Source organism: Oncorhynchus nerka, linkage group LG18, assembly GCF_034236695.1.
Source record: "Oncorhynchus nerka isolate Pitt River linkage group LG18, Oner_Uvic_2.0, whole genome shotgun sequence".
NCBI classification, from domain to species: domain Eukaryota; kingdom Metazoa; phylum Chordata; class Actinopteri; order Salmoniformes; family Salmonidae; genus Oncorhynchus; species Oncorhynchus nerka.
This window is the reverse complement of record NC_088413.1, coordinates 20,406,399-20,422,628: the sequence shown is the minus strand read 5'-3', so window position 1 is coordinate 20,422,628 and position 16,230 is coordinate 20,406,399. Positions and strand designations below refer to the sequence as shown.

The window sequence follows — 16,230 nt, the reverse complement described above, 5'->3', positions numbered from 1 at the left end:
CTCATAAAACAACGAGACAGTCGAGCCGAGAGGTGAAGACGGGTAGAAAACACAAACCACACTTCATAGAAGAAGCTCCTCTAACTGTTTTTCTTTCTTATTTTATCTTACCGGAGTCAATAGGTTTTGCATTCTACTTCCTAACATATTTTAGTCCAAGATACATGTATCTGAAATATATATCCAAAGCTACCTCCCACAAACCCTGACTCTGCCCTTTGGTTTCCTTATATGGAGATCATGGGTAGGTCTACAGTATGATTGGATATCAGCCTCCACACCTCTTCAGATGCAGGCTAAGGATCTACTAGCTGTGAGCTACTAAATAGACCATGTTTCTCCTGTATTAGTAGCTTCTGGGGTTAAATTCGGCACCTCCTAGGTGCGGCTCAGAATACTGACAAGTTTAGTGGTTCATTGTCAAGAATACAGCGGGGAAACGGTTACTGATATTTCTGTGGCTGCACAGGATCTAAGAGCACACCTTTCAAACTGTGCAGATATGAGTGAAGTTAGGACTCTGAGTGGTAAGGTTCTGTTTAAAGTCTTGGATATATTCCGTTATTGTCTACACAAATGTTTTCTAAACTAAAAATACTGCTGTAATTAGTCTAATTATTACAAATGAATGCAGCCTAATTACGTTGAGCTCGTTATAATAATAATAATAATCGTACTGATTATTTCTCATGCAATAACTGAGATTCTGAATGTATAAATCAGACATACTCCGTGGGTGACGAAGGTCCAAGTTTACTCAATAGCGTACTGAAATCAACTGATTTCCTGAAATCAACTGAAATCCTGAGGGAAAATCTTATTTGACGTAGCAAGTCTACAGTACAGAGTTACAGTACACTCCCTGGTATATTATGTGCCTCTGGAATGCAGAAACACACGTTTTCATTCAGTCTGCTCCATGTTCGATGAGGCGATAGGCAATGAATAGGTTTGTTTGCTTTTCATGGTAATGTTTGGGAAGTAAGCCATTGTCAAATAACCATGACACTATTCAAATCACAAGTTCATATGAGAAGCTGAAGTTCCGGGTAAGTATGACTGTCAAATGAAATGTACTGCATGTGCAACCACTGCTGAGTCATCGAGGGGAGGTGTCTGATCTTGTATCCCTGGACCATAGGAGAGAGTAACCAGATTACCTTTATCCTCTTTGGCTATTGTAGAAACTGTATCTTTCTACTGCATGGGAATGCACAGTCTGCCTATTGAAGGTGACACAATATGATACGCCTTTTCTACAAACAACATAACTACCACGTTTGGGAAACAATACATTTTCTACGAGAGTATCCCAAGTGGTTTCTATACAGAGGAGAGGTATTAGTCTGTTGTGGTCATATAGGAATGTGTGTTTACTAGACCTGGTTCTCTATGATTTGGACAAGAAGTCCGGTACATTGTTTCCGCTTGTTTCAATACTGAGAGTTTCAGAAAGGGAATGAAGTTAGCGGGAGATTTTGATACACGGTTAAAGAGCATTTGACATTTGAGTCATTTATCAGATGCTCTTATCCAGAGTGACTTACAGTTAGTTAGTGCATTCATCTTATTGAGACAGCAAGGTGAGACAACCACATATCACATTCACAGTAAATACACTTATCCTCAATAAAGAAGTTACTGCTAAAGAGCGGTTTTTCGGATCTTTCCTCTCACCCCTCTCGCTTCGTTTTCTTTGTCAGGAACCTGAATGCTGGTGTGGAGACAGGATGAGTGACAACACTGTATCGCCTGAGGGTGCAGAGAGTGGGAAGAGTGAACATGTCCGTCAATGGCTGCATAGTAGTCCCACCGCCCCACAGGAGTATAATGAGGACGTTGCAGGGTCAAGTCTTCTCTGCCCTGGTAAACAGGGCTTGGTGGCCCAGGAGGAGAGAGCAGAGTCACCTAGCTGTCTGTCAATGAAGAGTGATCACTCAATGGGTCAGCCAATCAACTTCCACCGAGGACATGGCACAAGAGACAAAGGTTTGGGCCTGTATTCACAGTCTCAGAGTAGGAGTGCTGCTATAGGATCAGCTTTGCCTTTTAGATCATAATGAATAATATTATATGGACAGAGGGGAACTGATCCTAAATCAACACTACTACTGTGAGACACTTTAGGCCTTTTCGCACTGCAATGTTCTTAGCCCTGGGCTAAGACTGACCCTATGCTAACTTATCCTGTGTTCACACTAACATTTGTTAATCCTGGGCTGAAATATCCTGGGGACAGTGGGGAGCAGACGTTAGCCTGCCTACATAGCAACCGTTTTTGTTAGCCATAGCAACCATGTTTTCACACCGATGAAAGTATGTTTTTTTTGTCAGGTTTTTGTCCTCAGATGGAAGGATGAAATAGTATAAATGTACTTATTAAAATAGCGTGCAGAACTCATCACAAGCATATGAAAATGAAGTGAAAATGCAGCTATTGTGATTGGACAGTGAAATATTCTATGCGTTTTTCTTGACCCCCGTTTCACACGGGCTATTTTGGCACCGGGTTTCTGGGTCTAGTCCTACAAAGTTGGACCTAACCCTGCTCCGGAGCAAGGCCAGCTAGCCCTGGGCTAAGGTTGGTGCTAGAATGTGTAAGTGTGAAGACTTGCATAGCCCTAGGCTAAAATCTCAATAAACCCAAGGATAAGGAGACTCGTGCAGTGTGAACACTGCATATGGATGAATATGGGTCCCGATTTCCAACTGTCTTTACAAGCTATGTTATAGGGTTAGGGGACTGACTGTATATTTCACAGGGAGGGTGCAGAGTCACCTACATCCAGCTGTGTGTCAATGAGGAGCGACCGCTCAATGGATCCACCGATAAACTACAAGAGAGAGTTTATTCCCAATCGCAGGTCATTTATGATTTTCATAATGAGGACGTTGCAATGTGTCAATACGTCCAACAATCGACAAAAGACAAAAGGTCTGGGCCCGTTTTCACAGTCTCAGAGTAGGAGTATTGATTAGTATCAGTTTTGATTAGCATCAGTTTTGGTTAGCATCAGTACTGATTAGCTTCAGTTTTGATTAGCATCAGTTATGATTAGCATCAGTACTGATTAGCTTGAGTTTTGATTAGCATCAGTTATGATTAGCATCAGTACTGATTAGCTTCAGTTTTGATTAGCATCAGTTATGATTAGCATCAGTTATGATTAGCATCAGTTATGATTAGCATCAGTTTTGATTAGCATCAGTTATGATTAGCATCAGTTATGATTAGCATCAGTACTGATTAGCTTCAGTTTTGAATTGCATCAGTTATGATTAGCATCAGTACTGATTAGCATCAGTACTGATTAGCATCAGTTTTGATTAGCTTCAGTTATGGTTAGCATCAGTATTGATTAGCATCAGTTTTGATTAGCATCAGTACTGATTAGCATCAGTTTTGATTAGCATCAGTTTTGAATATTATTTTGCATATGGTTTGATGACGGTTGACTGACCGAAAGCTCAGCCACAATTAAATAAATAGATTTTCATCTGTCTGGAAATGTGCAGCGACTTTTTCCTGTTTCTCCAGTTTAGCATTTTGACTCCAGCACCCTCACTAAATTGGTTTGGGTGTGTGGTAGATTCTGCCTATTATCTATCAGATCATAATGATGTAGGGGGACTTGATCCTAGATCAGCACTCCTACTCGGAGACACTTTGAATATGTGATTTCTAATAGACATCTTGCAGATCGGTAAAAGCGACTGTACATGAGCATAGGATTGATTAAAAACACACCTCAATTATTTTGTTTGCAGGGAGGGAGCAGACTCACCTACGCCCAGCTATCTGTCAATGAAGAGTGACCAGTCAATGGGTCCATCTTCAAGGTCATTTATGATTTTAATTAATAGATGATTTTTTAAATAATTTAAAGTATCTAAAGTGGGTCATGTGGGAATTTTTTACTATAAAAAAATCAACAAAATTAAAATGCACAATACCTTGCATGTATGTATAAAAAAAACACATTTGAGGTGATCCAAAACATCAATTTGTTTAATTTCAAATGAATGTATTTGCACCTAATGTATTTCCACCAATTGTAGGATGATGACATCAGACACAACACAACTGTCCATTGGTGGAGTGCATGCAACAATGGTATGTTTGCAAGTTTTAAGCTGAAACTCTATGTATGCATAGTAAATGTATATTCAGTGGATTGTTCTTAGTTTCAATAATAATAAGCAATAGGCATTGGTGATTTGGCAAATAAAAAATATCAACTATATGTGCAGCTACAGTAACTGTTAATTGGTTTAAAAAGAAATACAACTGCCTATGGTGATGATCGTTTTTATTTCTTGGGTTCTCAGCATACTGAACATCATGGCATGAACAGAGTCAGCAACCTCAGAGAATTCCCACAGAGAATCGAAGACTGGACGAAGGAGCATGTGAAAGAGTGGCTAATTAGTAGCCTCAAACTCCCTGAGGTCGCAACAAAACTTTATGAACAGGACGTGTCAGGAGCTAGCCTGGTTTGCATTGAGAAACAGGACTTGACTGATTTCGGTGTTAAGTTTGGGCCGGCGATTCAAATCATAAAAAATGTAGAGATACTGAGAAACGACTTGGAGAGTGTAGGGAGAAGCATGAGATCCCCCGAGAGTGACCCCTTCAGAAGACAGGAGAGATTTAGATTTAGGGCCATACCAGAAGCTAGGATGGGGTCACATGAGGAAACTCTGGATTCTGACAGTGTGAAATCGGAGTCGGTGGCGCCAAGTCTAAGCTCATCATGGACATCAGTGGAAGAACTGAGACATTCGGTTCAGATGTTGCATCCCCATTCTACTGCCAATGGTAGAGTCGGAATCCATTCCAGCTTATGGAAATATGGAGGACAATACGAGACAAAGTGAGACGTCCATCTCATCATTTCACCACTTAAGAGAAACTGCTCCAAATCTGGAGAAGAGAATATGTCCCCCACGTCCCTTTGACCAAAACGATCTATCGTTCACATACATACAAAATGATACCCTCCCCCCTGAATCCGGTCCCAGCAATCTCATTGACCCGGTACATGAGTACAAGCTCCTGCCAAGCACAGAGGAAGCCAGTGATATAGATATTCTGGAAAAGTTCAGTGATGAAGTGTTTAGTTTTTCCGCAGCCTGCATGAACTCTCGCACCAATGGTACCATTCATTTTGGGGTGACAGGCGGGCCCAGACACATGCATGGACAGGTGATTGGGCAAAACCTGCCATCATTCAATATGTATACAGACAGGTTTGACATGCATCTCAAGGAACACTTTGGAGAAGAAACAAATATCGCAAGAGCATGCATCAGACCTCCAAAATTCTTTCAGGTTCAACGTCTAGATGGCGCGACTTCAGACAAGTGGGTGATAGAAGTTGATGTTGTCCCAAGTTATTCACAGACTCAAGAGAAGCTTTTCTATACCTCAATAATATCTGAACAAAATGGAGAAGAATACAAAACTGAATGTCTATTTATTCGACAAGGTCCAAAGAGCATCAACATTCTTGCAGACAATAATCCCAGAAGTCTACAGGAGAAGATGAGAGGTTTGACAGAGGAAGTCAAATGTTGGTCATCAGCACGTAAGTCAAAAGAGGAGAGCAACTGTCAGCAGATAACCCAAAACCAAAACCACCAAGGTCAGAGGCTAAAACAATTGATAACTCATGGGAGAGACACACTTGAAAGCTCATTGCAAGTTATAGTTGTCACAAACAAGTGCCACCCCAGTCGACATGAACATTTGGGTTTTTTGAAAGAGATGAAGTTGTTTGCAGTGCTCGAGTTTGACCCAGAATCTGACATGAACGGGACATGCAGTTTCTACAGAACAGATCGCATAGCGAATCTTCATTACCCTCGAATGTACAATACTAATGACAATGTCTCCACTGTTATCGGAAAGCTGAACTTGTTTAAGCAGACAAGCTGGGTCTTTTGTAATGGTCGAGCAAATGAGGTCAGTGAAGCAGACAGACCTTTCAGTACCAGTGAATGGCTGAAGAAACGTGCTGGAGAAATCAGCGATATGGTTTCATTTCTCTGCAATCCAGACGTCTTGTCGAAAGACAGATTACTTGTGGTGTTCATGCTTCACTCAGGAGTCACTGACATCTCAAGCCCTATACTTGAGGCCTTTTGTGCCATCTATCGCACTCTTGAGGGTGAGGATAATATGCTCTGCATATGCAAAGATTCAAATGTATTCAGTCAATGGAGAGACATGATAAACACTCGCTGCAAAGTGGATATTACTAGTAAATGTATCTACGAATTGAGCCTGACTGAAATCGACTGCACCATCAGGAAAATCAAAGAACCCCAGACACGGTCCTCTAGGAGATATCTGCCATCTTCTGGCTCCAGTTCAGTCCTCCTGACACAAAAGACGAAGAGCTGATGACCGTACTTGATATACTGAGTGAAAATGAATGTGAGAACACTGAAATTGAAACCAAAGACACTTTTGAGGAATTCAAGACCAACACGGAGGAGGACTTTTACAGAGGCGGACAAGTGACTTGGTGGAACTTCTACTTGTCCGAGAGGCCAGGTTGTCTGCCATTCATCAAACGTGACAAGTATGAGGATCTTCACAACCTGATCACACCTACAGAGGGTACACATCACCATGCATAATAATAAACCTCTTCCATCATCCAGGATGTGGTGGAACAACACTGGCCATGCACGTGTTGTGGAACTTGAGATGTAAATTCAGATGTGCCGTTCTGAAAAACACCACAGCACAGAACAGTGAGATCGCAGTCCAAGTCACACACCTGCTGACCTGTGGCAAAGAGAAGCAGTTGAGTTATTCTCCTGTTCTACTCTTGGTGGACAACTGGGAGGACGTTGAAGACCTACAGAGATGCATACTAAGTGCAGCCAACGAGAAGAAGAAACCTGACACTCTGATGGTCATCATACTGAACTGTGAGAGATCCCAGATTCCTGCAGAGAGCTCCAGAAACAGCCGACTTGACAATGTGTTCATGCTCAACAAGCTCTCCACCAAAGAGCAGAGCTTCTTTGAGGTGAAACTGAAAGAGCTCGAAGGTCACCATCAAAAACCTGAAACGTTCTACGCCTTCATGATCATGACAAACAATTTCAGTGAGAAGTACATCAAGAATCTGGTGTGCAACACCCTGAAAGACCTTGACACCTCCAAAAAAGAAGGACAGCTATTTTCACTCTTAGCTTTGCTAAATACATATGTGAACGGCTCCTACATGGCCCTGTCCCTATGTGAGGATTTTGTGGGGATTAGGAATGCTCTGTGGGGAAAAGAGACACTTGAGGACAAAATGAACCCATACTCCACGCTACTGATGCGCTACAACATTGAAGAGCACGGCACTTATCAGGCAGTTCGGTTTCTACACCAAATGATTGCAAGTAATTGCCTCAAAGTCCTCACCGGAAAGCACAAGCTTCAACTGGGGGAAATAACAACCAGTCTGTTACACTGTGACTTGCTGTACAAATCTGGCATGGGTAAGGACATCCTGGTTCAAAACATCCAAAGTATGCTGATCACGCGGCAACGAAAGGAACTTGGACATGACAAAGATACACTGTTCTCTCCTTTGATTGAAGACATACAGACGGATGAGGGAACCAGCCAAATCAAAGAAGTTCTTGTAAGAGCAACAATGAGATTTGACAAAAACGCAACTCTGCCACAAGCTTTGGCAAGGCATTTCTATCTGAAAGAGAAGGATTATATATCTGCTCTGAAATGGGCCAAGGATGCACAGCAGAAAATGTACAATTCTTACATTGCAGACACATTGGGACAGGTGTACAAAAGCCACCTGAAATATCAAATTGAACGTGCTGAGGAGCTCACTCCAGAAGAGTTAGACAAATGCCTAAAATTAGCATTTCAGGCCACCAAAGCATTCAGAGATTCACAGGAACTCGCAAAGAAGGATGAGCCAATGGATTCCCTTGATCTGCCCAACAGAAAGAGACAACGAACCTACAACACATCTGGGTATGTCGGTGAAATGGAAGTTTCAATGATTGTTTTTGATATCATCAAAGATATTCCTTTCTTCAACAAAAGTGACGCACTCCAGCGAGACAAAATGCTGCAGTTCCTCAAAAACCACTTGCCAGTGAGTGATTTTCATGAAACAACAAACAGTACAAATGATCAATTCATTGCTGTTCTGTCAGACCACGAGAAATTCCTGGTCTCTTTGAAGCCACGGCTGAAGGAGATGTTCAGTTTTTTTGAGAACTACTTCACATACCTGAAGCCAAGGTCAATTGAGAAGGAGACAGCAGAGGACAGAAACAAACGGAAAGTATCAGAGCTCTTCAAGAAGTACATTCACATCTTCTGTTCCTCGGGAGAAGAGAGAGCCTCTGAAAGGGCCAGTAAACCAAAACTGAGTCTCCGGCAGGAGATAGAGGAGCAGCGAAACTATTTGGAGCAAAAGCGAGCAGATTCATTTGCTGGTCTTCTCCAGTATCTGAACGAGAAGAATGGGAATCAAATTGAATTAATTCTGAAGAAATGGCAGTTCATTGTTCAAAATTCTACACGGAAACTCATGGCTGACCGGATCAATTTCATCCTTGCAAACGTTGTTCTTCACTGCATTAAGCAAAGCTCAACATTGCTGAAGAGGTACGAGGAGCTGGTCTCCCTTCTCAACGAGGCACTGCAAGAAGAGGGAACCCATTCAAACTGCACAGAGCTGTACTACCTCTCAATGTTGCTGATGTGGCCAAGAAAGGACAACCTGCTTGAGAGCACCACAACGTTCAAAAACATTGGCACGTATGTCACTTCATCGAAAAAATCTTTCCATCGTCGCTTCTCCCACATGTTTCCGGCGAAGAGTTGCATCGCACATTTCTACCTCGGGAAATCAAGAGGACTGAGGAGAATCATTCACAAAGGTAGGCTTGATCAGTTGCTGTACAAAGAGGGACCCAAAACATCACACAAGAAGGCCTCATCCAAAGATAGACCCCCAAACCCGCATCAACTGTGGCAAAGTGGAGCAATATGGAGGGATCCTGAGATACAAAACCTGTTACAACGGGTCAAAGGGAAAACGGAAAACGGTGACATTTATGTTTACTACGGGGGCAATCTGAAAATCTCAGTGCGTCCAGTATACCTTGGTGGAGTCCGGAGTGGATGCAGTACGGAGGAGGTCTCCTTTTACCTTGGATTCACCATGGAGGGACCCGTCGCTTATGACATAAAGTATGAAAATGACCAGTAAACAGCTTACCATCAGGCAGACTGAGGAAGGGATGTAAGCGTTTGCACTTAGGGAAAGGAAAGGCTTCCATTGAAGTTATATAGGCCTAGAGGGTTTGACTGGGGTGAATGTCTGTGAATCAGGACAGAATCACATTAAGTAAGATACCAGTGTGCTCTTGTCACTGTGTGAGGAAACCCAACCTCAACCACCTGGATATAATCAAAGCAGAGAGAACAGGTGTCGGGTGACATACAGCAATGAATCATTCATGCTTTTAGAGGTGAAACAATGACAATCATTCATGCTATTAGAGGTGAAACAATGACAATCATTCATGCTTTTAGAGGTGAAACAATGACAATCATTCATGCTTTTAGAGGTGAAACAATGACAATCATTCATGCTTTTAGAGGTGAAACAATGACAATCATTCATGCTTTTAGAGGTGAAACAATGACATTCATGATTTTAGAGGTGAAACAATGACAATCATTCATGCTTTTAGAGGTGAAACAATGACAAACAGTCATGATTTTAGAGGTGAAACAATGACAATCAATCTTGCATCAGAATGGATTGTAATGTCTCTAAGTCCCTGTAATTTTGTCTCTAAGTCCCTGTAATTTTGTCTCTTAAGTCCCTGTAATTTTGTCTCTTAAGTCCCTGTAATTTTGTCTCTTAAGTCCCTGTAATTTTGTCTCTTATGTCCCTGTAATTTTGTCTCTTATGTCCCTGTAATTTTGTTTCTAAGTCCCTCTAATTTGGTCCCTAAGTCCTTGTAATTTTGTCCCTAAGTCCATGTCATTTTTCTCTAAGTCCCTGTAATTTTGTCCCTAAGTCCCTGTCATTTTTCTCTAAGTCCCTGTAATTTTGTCCCTAAGTCCATGTCATTTTTCTCTAAGTCCCTGTAATTTTGTCCCTAAGTCCCTGTCATTTTTCTCTAAGTCCCTGTAATTCTGTCTCTAAGTCCCTCTAATTGTAACATACAGTACTATACAGTAGCAGACCAATGAACAAGGATTGTAGACCTATTAACCATTTGCAACTATTCAATGCTTTAAACATGTTTTATGGTTTTCCATTGTGTTTATTGAAACTACGGAATGATTATTGTGTTACAAGGCATATTGACTTTCTGCAAGTTATGTACCTTCTTCAGTTGTTTGTCTAAATACATTCCATTGTGTGGTTATTTGAAATTATATGCTACATTATTTACAAGAGAAAAGAAATTAGGAGAAAACCTATTGTCAATGTTTGTTAATGGAATAAAGATAATTGCATACTATATATATATATATATATATATAGTATATACCTGTATATATTTGAGGATGTTTTTTCCCTGAATGTTCTGTAAAACAATTATGATTCTATTAAAAAATGTAACCTGCATGTCTTACACCCTACTGAAAATATTTTAATATGTGACACTTTTCAAATCACATCAAATCGTATTGGTCACATACACATGTTTAGCAGATGTTATTGCGGGTGTAGCGAAATGCTTGTGCTTCTAGCTCCGACAGTGCAGTAACATCTAACAACATATACCCAAAACACACAAATCTTAAGTAAGGAATGGAATTAAGAATATATGCATAGATGGACGAGCGATGTCAGAGCGGCATGGACTTAGATACAGTATAAAAATATAGAATTAAGCAATAAGGCACGAGGGGGTGTGGTATATGACCAATATACCTCGGCCAATATACAATTTTGAACCTGGTAGTGTGCCAAATGAATATTCATAACCTACAGTAAAGCACTGTTTGATTATATTGTTGTTGTGTTTAATTTACCAGAACATGTTTCATGTGCCACTGGCTTTTCTATGTCTTACCATCTGCCAATGTTCAGCTGGAAAACTATACAAAATGGCCATCCCTGGAATATACTGGTCCTGATCAGTAGGAATGTTATTTTCAAATAGAAACATAGCAGGCAGATAGAGACTATCTATCATGATGTTATTAAGTTGCTACAAAAAGAAAAAGGATTTTGCTCTGTTTTAGTCACTGAAATACAGTTTGTCAGAATAACTGGTCTGACAGCTCCCTCTACTGGACCAACACAAATCACACACTGTCAGTGTGGGGCCGATTACACTAGGTATTCTTGTGATACTTTTTTTATACAATAGGGTACCCCAAAGAGGTGTGTGAGGTGCTGATTGTGAGAATGTAGACTTTCTCTCAGTCAAGCTGTCCAATGCAATAACGGTTGTTGTAGACAACATATAGTGTCCGTATGCTTGTGTACTTACTGTATCTGTCTGTCTGCCATTTTCTCACATTACAACGTAATTAACTTCCAAAACCAATGTAAAGTAAAGGGTTCCCAAAAGTTCACAAAACTATAGCCCAACAGACTTAGCTAGCTACTGCTACTCCTTTATAGCCACAAGACAGCAAGCAAGACATAGTAATAAACAATTATTCTAAAGAGAGATAGATAGCTAAGAAAGTAGGCTATTTACCGGATATCTAAATGAATGCAAACCAACGCAAGGTTCGCTATTATGAAGGCATTTCTTTATAAAACATAATGAATAGCAAACGTTTGGCATGGCTTTATGCAATGGTTGCGTAAACCGCGGATAATGTTCTTCTTCATTTTTCCAATGTATTATAATTTTAGTATTTCCCACAATACTAATTTAACAACCTACAATAGACTGTCACGTTCATCTACTGATAATAAGAAGTCACTCCTGTATGTCAGGATGGCCGAGCGGTCTAAGGCGCTGCGTTCAGGTCGCAGTCTCCCCTGGAGGCGTGGGTTCGAATCCCACTTCTGACATATTTTTTTTGTAATGTAGATGCAATATGCCTTTCTTTGTAACATATTTATATTCAACAGGAAATTAATTTCAGAAAATGTTGTTCAGTGTTATAACACTTTGACCCAAAAATTAAAGGTACAGATCAACCATTTTACTTCTTTAAGGTTTTTGTTTCCTTACATTGAAAGCAGTCTATGACTGTGAATGAGTCACTGCAATACACACTATGATTTGGTAAACTAACCTCTGCACTGATTTTGCAACATGTATAAATGCAAAGAGAATAGTTAAGCATGGTGTTGTGCCAATAAATTATATATAGACTAGATGACTTATAGGGGGCGCTGTGTGGAAGCCAACATGCCTCCATCTTGGCACTCCCCTTGTTTGTAATTAATATTTTGGAAGCTATAGAAATGCATTTATTAATGTCTACATTTGTTTTTGCCACATGTATTCTATTACAGACACCTAAATGCATACTTTACAATTATATTATGTGCGGTAAACACACATATAAAAAATCTATATCTAAAAACATTTGAATTTTTTATTTTTTTATTATATTACTAATGTTACTATCCCCAGTACAACAAAAAAATACTTAAAAACATGTAATTTTGTCCTGAAACATTTAAAGCTGCAAAAGGTCACTTTTTGGGTGACCCTACAAAATTCAGACAGAAATTTGAGTTATAGATCTGTCATTATCATTGAAATCAATTCTAAGAAGCTTAGATCTATGCTATGTGCACAATTTCTATTCTTCCCATTCTTAACTTTAATTTCTGCATCTTTTACTTTTGATTTTGTTCACCAGCTTCAAACAACTGAAAATACAATATTTTTGGTTATTGAAAACACATTTCACAGCTGTTTCGATGGTACAATGACTCTCTACACTATACTTGCTTGTTTGATCACAAACGTACATTAGGCAAACTATTAGAATTTTTGCAACCAGGAAATGGCAGAGAAATTTCTGCATAGTGTACCTTTAAAATGATCTAGGCTATTATGATGTTTTGAAGCCATTCATACACTTTTCACGTTGCATGTACACACATACATAGCTAATTCAATTGATAAATGAAATAAAAAGTCACGGTAACTTAGCCCAGAGTTTAGATTCTACGATCAGTGTTTATTCATGGATGCAAAGGGAAGCCAGGCTTCCCCCGCAATAAACATACAATTATTTATCCTTGTCTCTCTGTTTTTCATACTTTTCCTTCAATTTGCAAGAGGCTGAATGTATCTCACCAGAGAAAGCATCAGAGCGAGCGAAACAAAGGCCATCTTGCTCTGTATGTGTAGCCCGATTATCGGATGCTGTCTTGACAAAAAGAGTATGACATTGTTGCCACCCGTAGCATTGGATGCAAGGGAAGCCAGCAAGCATTTGGCCTCCCCTGATTAAAAAAATAAATAAAAAATGATAACCAATCAGCGTTGAGCTAAACTGAGTGAGCTCAACTGTGAATGGCTCTAGCACACAAAAAAAGGAAGCCAGTTCGGATTTGGCTTTATCTCTTTTTAACGTTGTCCTCCAGTGGCTAGCTAGCTAAAATTGTCCCTTTCTTAAATTAACAATGGATTTAAATAGTGATTTGGAGATGTGATTTTACTTAATTCTCCATACTGGACAATGATTATAACAGAGATTCTGATCCAACCATAAATTCATACATTGTCCCCCTGGTCTGAGGGGATGGAAGTTCAATATGTAGCTAGATGTAGTAGGCTAATGTTAACTAACAGGCCTTGTGCATCGTTGCCCATGAAAGGAATTTAGGCTAGCCAAATATATACATATCTCCATTAGAGAACTGTGAAGTGTGCATGTGCAACAACTCAATTCGCCCTTGCACTCCTTCTAAACAATGCAATTTTTGGAGACTTTGGCAAAGGGCAGTCGTTAAAAGCTTGTGTACTCTGTTCGTAAGAGATTTTAGTTTTGTAGAGAACTGCATTGAGGTCGAATGTTTCATCGATGACAAAATTAGCAGAATGCCGGCCAAAATCCATCTCGCTCCATCTTCTCCCACTGTCGGACACTGGGCTTCCTCTCATCAACATACAGTATTTGGTGGTGAGTGGAAATGCCAAATGGATACTTCAGATTTATAGATCTGGTGAACCGTCTGGCTCATTGCTCTACCTGTTCGTGTGCTGTATGAGAGTCATAGACCGTTTTGGCCACATGAAAGACAGGAGGATGTCTTTGGTGTTTCTCTACAAGTAGGGTGAGTCAACATGTTTTTTATACTTGCTCACACACACACACACACACACACACAATCATTGCCATGCACAGCCACATCATATTTAGCTTACAGGAATGTGGCAGGTACTTCATGTTTTTGATGGAAGACCAGGTGTGTTGCATTTAGGCAATCACTGAACTGATCAATTAGCTGGTATGGTGCCTGGATGGAACAAAATCCTGCTGGACCTAAGAGATTCCAGGAACAGGGTTGCCTTCCCCTGGTCTACGCGAAGGGACTAGTTAGGGCTTTTTTTTTTTTAATGTTTTTTTTTTTTTACACCTTTATTTTACTAGGCAAGTCAGTTAAGAACAAATTCTTATTTTCAATGACGGCCTAGGAACAGTGGGTTAACTGCCTGTTCAGGGGCAGAACGACAGATTTGTACCTTGTCAGCTCGGGGATTCGAACTTGCAACCTTTCGGTTACTAGTCCAACGCTCTAACCACTAGGCTACGCTGCCGCTTGTTTTTGAACAGGGACTCTTTTTTTCTACGAGAACCCTTCTTCTACATGCAAGTCACTTCTGATTAGCGTTGTTACTGTAAGTATCATCATTTGGGAATTACCAGCTTTACAGTTTTTTTCGATTGCTAAACAACAGTGGGCACAACTGGAGTCACATGTGCAAAACTATAACTACAGTCTGCACTACCAACAGTCACCTGAGCTAAACAGTTCACATCACCTGCAAAACTCATTCCAAGCAACACAACTCTTAACACATGGCTCAAAACACGCTCAGTGCAGCCAAACACTATGCACAACCCTCACTGAGATAACACACACTGTCACTCAGAACACACTGAGAGTAAAAACACTAGCATCAAACACCAATACAGAAAATACTAACTTTTCATCTTTACAGTTTGAACAATTTCAGTGACTTCATACAAAGTCATATTTTCTTCAAAGAAAAGAGTGACATTCTTTCACATGATTTATTAACATTTTTAGAACATAACAATTCTTTAAGGTAAATGAAAATTAGCAGTTTGCTTCAAATAGTCTGTAGTAATTTACGGAATTACAGTAATGAGAAAAAAAAGGTAGAAACTAAAAGTACATACTGTAATTCAAACAAATAATTGAGGGGCTAACCCTGCCTCTCTCTAGCATCAGGCCACAGGTTTTCTTCAACATCACATCTAATGTTTTCTCTTGCCATGCACCTGGGGAAGAACCTTCTGGAGTGCTTTATCCATCCCTGGCAGTCCTCTGGACTCGTGTCCTCACATCCGGCACGCATGGCTTCCAAAAGAGACATTTGGTCATGTGGGTGGTGACCAAACACTTTCCACCTCCAGGCAGAGAAAAACTCCTCTATTGGGTTGAGGAAGGGTGAATATGCAGGCAGGTACAAAACCATAAATCTGTGATGTGCTGCAAACCAATCTGTGACAGCTGCAGAGTGGTGAAAAGCAACGTTATCGCAAACTATGACAAAAACTTGGGGGTTTCTTACTGGCTCCCCCTGTTCTGCTGGCACTAGCTGAGCATAGAGCTGTTCTAGGAAAGCTATAAGCCTTTCTGTGTTGTATGGGCCAATGAGTGGTGTGTTGAGAAGCAAACCATCATTGGCCATTGCAGCACACATGGTGATATTTCCCCCCCTTTGGCCTGGAACCTCCACAGTGGCCCTTTGACCTATAACATTCCTTCCTCTGCAGCGTGTTTCGGCAAGGTTAAATCCAGCTTCATCGATAAATACAAATGAATGTGGTCTTTCCAGTGCTTCCACCTCCATTACTCTCTGAAAAACAGTAAGTGCACAGTTTTACTGTAGAAATGCTATTGTTTTTTTTAACTGTAAATATTTTGTATAGCTGTGTACGTAACCTCAGACGTCTTACCTGGACATATTGGTATCTTTGCTCTTTTACCCGTTCACTGTTTCTCTCGAACGGTACAGTGTATAACTGTTTCATTGTAACTT

General features: G+C 40.4%; 1 non-coding gene and 1 pseudogene across 1 annotated transcript; both read left to right on the top strand.

Moving 5' to 3' along the window:
- The first annotated feature begins 326 nt into the window (after positions 1-326).
- Positions 327-10,519, top strand: LOC115116090 (sterile alpha motif domain-containing protein 9-like; annotated as a pseudogene).
- A 1,442-nt stretch (positions 10,520-11,961) lies between these two features.
- trnal-cag (transfer RNA leucine (anticodon CAG)) lies at positions 11,962-12,044 on the top strand. Its single transcript has one exon. It is a non-coding gene; the product is annotated as a tRNA-Leu (tRNA).
- The last annotated feature ends 4,186 nt before the right edge of the window (positions 12,045-16,230 follow it).